Below are 8,090 nucleotides of genomic sequence, written 5' to 3'. Positions count from 1 at the left end.
TTTGAGTTTTATTTACTCTTTCAGGTTCTTACATGAGGGAGACTCACTCTGTATTTTTCTATAGTGAGATGTGGGGGCAGGGATAGAGGGGAGCACCCTCCCCATTCCTAACCTCTGTGGACTTGAGGATGCTCCAGTCAGATTGGGGGTGGAGCGGCTGCCCTTCCGTTCAGCAGTGCAGAGGGGAATGGTTGAGTTAATATTTTTTGAGGAAGAGCTAAGTGTCTGGAAGGATCACTCCCTGGGAGGGCGGGGTGAGAGCTTGGAAACCTTAGCTAGTGAGTCTGAGGGCCTTGATGGGAGAGAATTTGGGCTTAAGAAATGAGTTCTGGGGAAGATCAGGGAATGATGAAACCACAGACAGCAGCTCTATGCTGAGTGAAGCACTGCCAGAACAGGGATCACACATGGCAGCCCCTCAGGAAACATTTGTTGGCTATGTGAATGAATGATGATTGGAGAAATTATGTCAGCAATGAAGTTGAGGTTCCTGGGGCTGAGGGGTTTTACTTTGTTTTGTTTATTTTGCATAGGTTGGGAGTGTCCCGTTGCTAGGAGAGACAGATCTGATGTTTAAACTTTTCTGATTTTATAAATGGTGCATCCAAACATTGATCTTATAAACAAAATCAGACTTCCAAAAAGTTTACCGAGACAAGGTCTTGCTAAGTTGTCTGGGCTGGCCTCAAACTTGGGATCCTCCTTCCTCAGACTCGCAAGTAGCTGGAATCACAAGCCTGTGTGACCATGCCAGGTATCAAAACCAGAAAATTTCAAGTAAGATTGAAGTCTTTAGCCACTGGCCCAAATTCCAGGACCCCCACTTACTCTCCAGAGAATCTTAGGTTTTCAGTTTAGTATGTTTCCTGACAGACCTGACATAGAAAACATTATTTTATTTATTGGTGAGGAATTATGAGATATAAATTACATGGTAAGTATTATTCTGCCACTTGCCTTTGTCATTCAACAAAATGCCTCTGTGCATTGGTCTGTCTAGATCTTCCTTATTCCTTTCGATGGGTTGCTTGGGTTGACTGCACCACACTTTCTTAGGCTGTGTTCCTCTTGATGGGCATGTTGGTTATGTCCAACTCTTTGCCACCATCACCCTGAAGAGTATCCCCGTACACGGCTCCTTGGCAAGTGTGTGAATTTAGTTTCATTCATTATTCATCTGGAGGAAGGTTGGCATCCTGATGTGCTTGGCACTCTTTGGTAAAATAGTTTTAAACTTTGACTTGACCATGAACTGTACCATAAATTGACTACACAGGGAAGGGACAAAAGAAGAGAACTGTTAAGAAAACATGGTCTCCCCAAGGCTAGGGTCCCTGGTAATGTCTGCAGAATTGTCCACAGGGCTCAGGGAGCATTCATCTTAGCAGGTACATTTGAGGGGGCAAGATGTGGACTCACTGTGAGCAAAGCACAGGGGAGGTCTGTAGATTAGATGACTGTGGTTTTCAGCCCTTGAGTCCCCTCTGGCAGGCTTCCTTCCAGCCCTGGGCTGCCCTTCTTCTCTGGAGGATGCAGGCAACATGCTTGCTTGCTGTTATCTATACAAAATTACACAGTGCTGTGTACTGTGTGTATCTGTATCTGCATGGGGGCAGGGTGAATGTGTGTGTGTGTGTGTGTGTGTGTGTGTGTGTGTGTGTGTGTGTGTTTGTATTCTGTGGTCTGAATGTGTTCCCCAAAATTCCAGTGTTGAAACTTAATCCCCAAGGCAACAATGTAAGAGGAAGTACTGTTAAGAGATGATTAGGCCCTGAGGGCTCTGCCCTCATGAAAGGATTAGTGCCTAATAAAAGGACTTAAAGGAGTGAGCTCACCCTCTCTATTCTTTCTGCCAAGCAAGGACACAAGATGCTTTTGCTCTGTAGGATGCAACAATAAGATACTACCTTTGAAACAGAGGGCAGCCCTTACCAGACGACACAAAACCTGCTGGTGCCTTGGTCTTCAACTTCTGTCTCCAGAAGTGTTAGAAATAAATTTCTATTGTTTTTGAGTTAATTAGCCTGTAGTATTTTGTTATAGTAGCAGAGAGTAAGATAATGTATCACCCTGCAAACCCAAACCTACTTGTAGGTGGTCACTGCATGTCTTGTGGAGAATGCCCCTGGTGGTGGGCAATGTGTGGTATCTGATGGGTTTTCTATTCCATCTGGGCTAAGGTTGGAGCCTCCACCAGTGGGACCTACCCCATTGACTCTACTGCATACAGACCATGTTTTGTTTGGGATTTGGAAGGAGCTAATCTCTTGGGTAATCTCTGGTCAACCTAAGGAATTCTCATCTTCCATATAATCTAGCAAACTGCTCTAACCTCTTTGATGCCCATTGCTGCCTAACGTTAGCTCTGCAAATCATGTGTGGACTGAGTTAATAATCCCCTCACTGACAGCCTTATAATGTTCATGGCATTCTGTAGTATTTATTATCTATAGATAACAAAATGGCACATGGCCATTTCTTACCATTTCCGTGTCTGGCAGACTGTGAACCCTGATCTGGTGAGCTTGGTGCTGAAGGAACAGGGTGGAGGTCATTGGCAATGGCAGTATTTCCCTTTCACTTGGTCTTTCGAAAGATACAGCTAGGTATAGTGAAACATGCTTGTAATTCCAGCACTCTGGGAGACTGAGGCAGGGACATTGTAAGCTTGAACCTAGTACGGGCAACTTAGAAAGAACTTGTCTCAGAATTAAAAATACATATTAAAGGGTGAACATCCTGGGTTCAGTCCCCTATATGGAAAAAATATTACTATATATGTAGATTTTATTATTTTACTATTAATAAAATCTCTTTCATGATTGTTTCTAATCATACTATTTGCACATTCTCAAGATGACACCAAAGGAAATGTTATTATCAGTTTTCTCATCTGCGGTTATCTTTGATAGGCTTCTCTTACACAACTAGGTTCATTGTATTAAACCTTTGAGTTCTGGGGGAACCTGGTGTTACCCTTTCTGTCTCAGTCTCGTCTGTGTTGCTATAACAAAATACCTTGAGGCTAGATACCTGATGAAAAAGTTTATTTAGCTCATAGTTCTTGAGGTTCAAGAGCATGATACTGACATCCTAGCAAGGGCTGCTCACCTGTGTCACATGACCAAGAGGAAAGGGATACCCATTTGCAGAAAGGACCAGGCTTGCAGGGTGACTTCTTTATTTTATTTTATTTTATTTTTTTTGGTTTTTGGTTTTTTCTCCGGTACCCGGAACCGAACTCATGACCTTGCGCTTGCCAGGCAGGCGCTTTTGCCGCTGAGCTAAATCCCCAGCCCCCAGGGTGACTTCTTTAGATCAACCTATTCTCTGCAGAACTAACTTGTTCCAAGAGAACAACATCAATCTCATGTGTACCCAGGGCCCTCATGACCCTATCACCTTACACTTGTCCCACCTCTTTTCTTACTTCTTTCTTTCTTTTTTTTTTTTTTTTAAGGAAGGAAAGGTTTATTTTAGATTACAGTTTATAGAGGGTTCAGTCCATAGTAGGGTGGCCTGGCAGAGGAGCATCGCAAAGGAGAAATAGTCCATGGCAGGCAGGCATGTAGGTGCCTCGTTCAACCTCTTGATGATTCTGCCACCTCAACACTGCTAGAGTGGGAACCGAGCTTCCAGCACAGGAGCCCCAGGGGTACACTCAAACTGTTTCTCCAGCATAGTACCTTCTCGTGTTTTTATTTGCCTTCCATATTCTTGCTCAGGCACAGGAGCCTTCAAAGACAAGCCTTCTCAGTATTTTGTTGCTAAAGAAATCAGTGGGGTTTTTATTCAATAAATAATCCATGTACAGATATAAACTAGGCATCATTTAAAAATGTTGAGCAACAGGCTTATCACCTATAAAGTGCTGACAATGACAGTATCTACACTGCAAGTGTACTGCGAGGACCAGTGAAGCAGTGTCCATAGCATATGGTACCAGTCATACAGCAGGATGAGGATGAGGATGATGAGGATCTGGATCCCATCGTTGTGTATTAAGTTGCTCAGGTTGGCTTCAAACTTGCAATCCTCCTGCCTCAGCCTCTTGAATGCAGAGCCCTCAGGGCCTAATCATCTCTTAACAGCACTTCCTCTTACACTGTTGCATTGGGAAATAAGTTTCAGCACTGGAATTTTGGGGAACACATTCAGACGAGTTGGGATGTTTTCTTCTTATCTGCATACAATGATGAAAGCCCCTACCTCATCCTCTTTTCGATGTCCATTAAGTTATTTTGTGGAAAACTTCAACACCAACACCTACCATGGGCAATATTTCCTAAAAACTTAGAATCCCCTTTATAAACCAGAGGAATGCGTACTGAACCCTGCTACAAGGCTGATTTCTGTCAAGAACCTGCACATCTAGTTTTATGGGAGCTCCCTGGGTCTTTTTCAATAGAAAAGATTCCTGAATCCCGCCACTGGCCACTCGCTGAACTCAGAAATGTTGCTATCCACAGTAAGCCAGAGATTGCCAGCTGAGGCAATTAAAGATGACCACGGAATTAACCACCTGTGAGGTCTCTGATTTAGCCTGGGTTGCTAAAAATGCAGGGACTCAGTCTTTAAGGAGTTCCTTATTGTTTGTATCGGCTGCTGAGAATATTCTGAGAAATCACCATACAAAACCACAAAAACAGAAAAGCCAGGCATGGAGTTCCCTACCTGTAACCCAGGCAGTCTAGGAGGCTGAGGCAGGAGGATTGCAAGTTCAAACCCAGCCTGAGCAACTTAGTGACTTGGTGAGATTCTGCCTCCAAAAAAAAGCAGAGGAGGGCAGGGGAAGAGGCCAGGGATGTAGCTCAGTATAAAGGCCTTGGGTTCAATCTACAGTACCATAAAGATGGGAAGGGAAGAGGAGGAAGGGAGACAGAGAGGGAGGGAATAAAGGAAGAAAGAAAGAGAAAGAAAATATCTCCCTGAAAAAGGCATTTCTCCAGCCTACCCTCCTCTGGCCCCAATGCTGATGGTTCCCAGAGCCAACATAATCTTTTGGTAGATTTCAAGCCAACCTGATGTGGTCCACCGTGAGCAACGTTGAGGTTGAGCGATTTCCTCTCTCTTTTTCTGTATTCATCTTCTGCCTTGGCTCAGGCACCTGAAAACCCATGGAAACTATTGTGTTATGCTTGTGGCTTTCAAGCTTTTGCTGCTCGTTGTTTAAGTTTTTGGATCCAACGTTTCCTTCTAAAGGCAGAGTAGAACAGGCATACACTGAACTCAGCTGTTGAACACAGTTTGAAAAGAAACATTAAAAATGTGAAAGGAAGGAAGGGAAAGAGGAAAGGAGGGGTGGAGGAAAGGGAGCAGTGAGAGAAGGAAAAGAAAACCGGTATGACAGGTAGCTCTACCCCAAGTTCGAATGGTCAGAAATAGATATCATTGGACTGTAGGGCCAGTAGGTTCCTTTGCTATGGAGAACTTGGTGTGCAACTTGATGGATGGCACGCAGCACCTCCCATCTGACAGGAAAGCAGTTGTTTCTTACTAAGCGGTAGGATCTGTTAATAGTTATCAGGTAGGATTTCCTTCTGGTCCATTCCATTCTGTTTAGATGGGGGCAGCATAGCAGAAACAGCATTGTTGCCATCTCCGGATCCTCCCATGGTACCTGCTGTTCCTGGCCCTACGGTTGTCTAGGAAGAAACTAGCATTCAAGAGCATGCATTAGGACTGACATCAAATTCTTGGAGTTCCTTTTGCCTGTTTTATTTGTAGAGCTAAAGTACATGTAAAACTTGAACAAGGAATTTGTTTCATTCTTATTTAAAAGTCATGGTCATTGGGTAGGCACAGGGAGGAAGGGGTAAACATCAAGGGTACTGTTACAGAAAAGAGGAATCAAAACCATGGAAACCTGGGAAAGGACAGCAAATCTTAATTTCACACAAAGTTAAAGGAGAACAGGAGGAAGGCTGATGGAGGCTTACTAGGGTGTCACAGAAAAAGGAAACGACACCTCAGGAATGAGAGAAGGAAATTGCCTCTCAGTGCAGGGAGGCGCTGATAAAGTTTATCAGTGTCCATTCAAAATCCAACAGAATTTTTTATCTTTATTGCCTGAAGAAAGGTATTGGTATCAGTGTAATTCAGAGCTATTGTATTTTCTTTGACATGGAACATGTTGGTATAGAGAATGAACAATATTGTCTTAGGCCCACACATCAGGTCAGGTTCCTGCAGCTGTAGAAAGAGGCAGAAACAGCTGCCAGGACCCGACTTGGGGCATCACCAAATAGTCCCTGCAATCACACCTTTAACATTGAACCTGGTGCCTCCTGTGAAGACGGTGATGGATGGAGGGAAGGAAACAAGTACATTCCATACATAGCATACAATAGAGGAGTAGTTTTGAACTTTAGAGTACGTGAGACTCTCCAGCAGAGCCGCTTTTAAAAAGTACATTTCTGAGCCCCACACCTCTGAAACTCAGATTCAGCAATCTCCATCATCACCGTGTCCCTGGTGACTGATGCAGGTGGCTCCCAGGTCCCACCCCGAGAAGCATTATTGTAGAGACTGTCACCATGGACAATCATTTTTAACCTGTGGAGCAAGAAGGTGGATATACTGGATGCTCTCACTGTTTTCCAGAGTGACAGGCATTGCTCTGTATGGAGAAGCAGAGGTGTTTATAGGACTGCGTTACAGGATTGCGCGGGATGCTGGTGAGGGGATTTGCTTTCAGAGGGACCGGGGTTGTGGTAATCACGGACAGGTCAGCATCCTTCATCCCCCAGCCGGCCTTATCACAAACCCAGTATTTTCCTTTTCTTAGGATTCTTTGCCAACCACATTACTTTGTTCAGGGAACAAGAAAACACAGTGTATCATAAATTGTAGACTTCTCAGAGGTCTCCCCTGCTGGTGTTTGTTTGGCTGTTCACTCAGGAGGGAGGTGTTATGTAACTGGGCTGCTGCTACTCACCCTGTGCCCCGGCTCTTTTCTGTAATTCATGTTTCTTGCAAAGTGGAATCTGCCACTGACTGGCGGGATTCTTTGCCTGCATTTTGATCTTCTTCCTGTCCGCCCTTGCTCTGCCCTCAACTCCCCACGTCCAATTATTGGAGCTGCTGTTACATCGCCATGCCCATGCCAGCCTGTGGGGCTAGATGAGGTGGTATTTCTTTATACTGCGTCAGTGTTCGTGAGGGTTTTATGTGAAAGAATTCTTCATAAATGAAGATTCTGTGTGGTGAGCTGCTTTCCATGTTCTAGTCTTTGGCGGCCGTAAAAGATCTTTTTCCCCTCTCTATCCTCCTCCGCTTCTCAATTGAAGCAAATCTATTGCTCTTGGCTTTTTACACTTGGTGCTGTTAGAGAAGTCAGCGAAGGCTCCAAAGAAACCCTGTAGTTGTCCAAATAGGAAACCAAAGTGGTTCCTGGGCAGCTTTATTTGGAGACCTTGTCTGCTTTTGTGATCCGGTGATACTGTAGTGCTGGTCTCTGGGTTGGAAAGATCTCAGGCAGGATGCTGGCAATCTGATGCGAACGTGCTAGGGGAAGTCTGTCTAGATTGTCTCATCGGAGAGGCCAGATGGCAGCGGAGCCTCCAGATCTGAGTCCCACTTTGCCCAAAGGTGCCTGAGGAGCCGCAGCCTGCTGACAGCTTGAAGTACGGTGCGCTGGATAATTGGCTTCCTCATTTAGTAATTTGTCTGCTTTCTTTCCTCTTCCTCTGCTTCCTCTCTTCTTGTAAACTGATAGCCTCCTGCGTCTTGAATAGACTGATAAGAGAGTCCCCTGAGCAGTGGCCAAGGGGAGGGGTGCCGGAGCCCCAGATGGAGGGCCATTTGGAGAATGACACAGAAAATAACCATCCTTCTTGCCTACGTTTCCTCTGGTCGCCTATCTTGACTTTCGTCTCTCCCCTGCAATCCTCTTATCTTATATATGGTCCCCTGACACTTCGTCCCCTATTTCTCTCTCTCCTAGAATGGAGTAAATCCCCTATTTTTGTCTCTCTGTACTTTTTCCAGTCTTCACTTTTTCATTCTTTTATCCCCCACACTCTCTCCTTGGCTTTCTTTGTTTCTACAGTTGAACAAGTTAAAATTAAATTCAAAAAAAAGGAAATTGC

The 8,090-nt window shown here is 44.6% G+C and overlaps 1 protein-coding gene across 1 annotated transcript in view; it reads left to right on the top strand.

The window, feature by feature from the left end:
* Positions 1 to 8,090, top strand: part of LOC102027173 — a 175,582-nt gene that overhangs the window by 163,871 nt on the left and 3,621 nt on the right. The gene's annotated exons all lie outside the window — the stretch shown is intronic.

Source organism: Chinchilla lanigera, unplaced genomic scaffold, assembly GCF_000276665.1.
Source record: "Chinchilla lanigera isolate Chin_1 unplaced genomic scaffold, ChiLan1.0 scaffold00014, whole genome shotgun sequence".
NCBI lineage: Eukaryota > Metazoa > Chordata > Mammalia > Rodentia > Chinchillidae > Chinchilla > Chinchilla lanigera.
The sequence above is the reverse complement of the archived record's forward strand: the minus strand, read 5'-3'. Positions and strand labels throughout refer to the sequence as shown.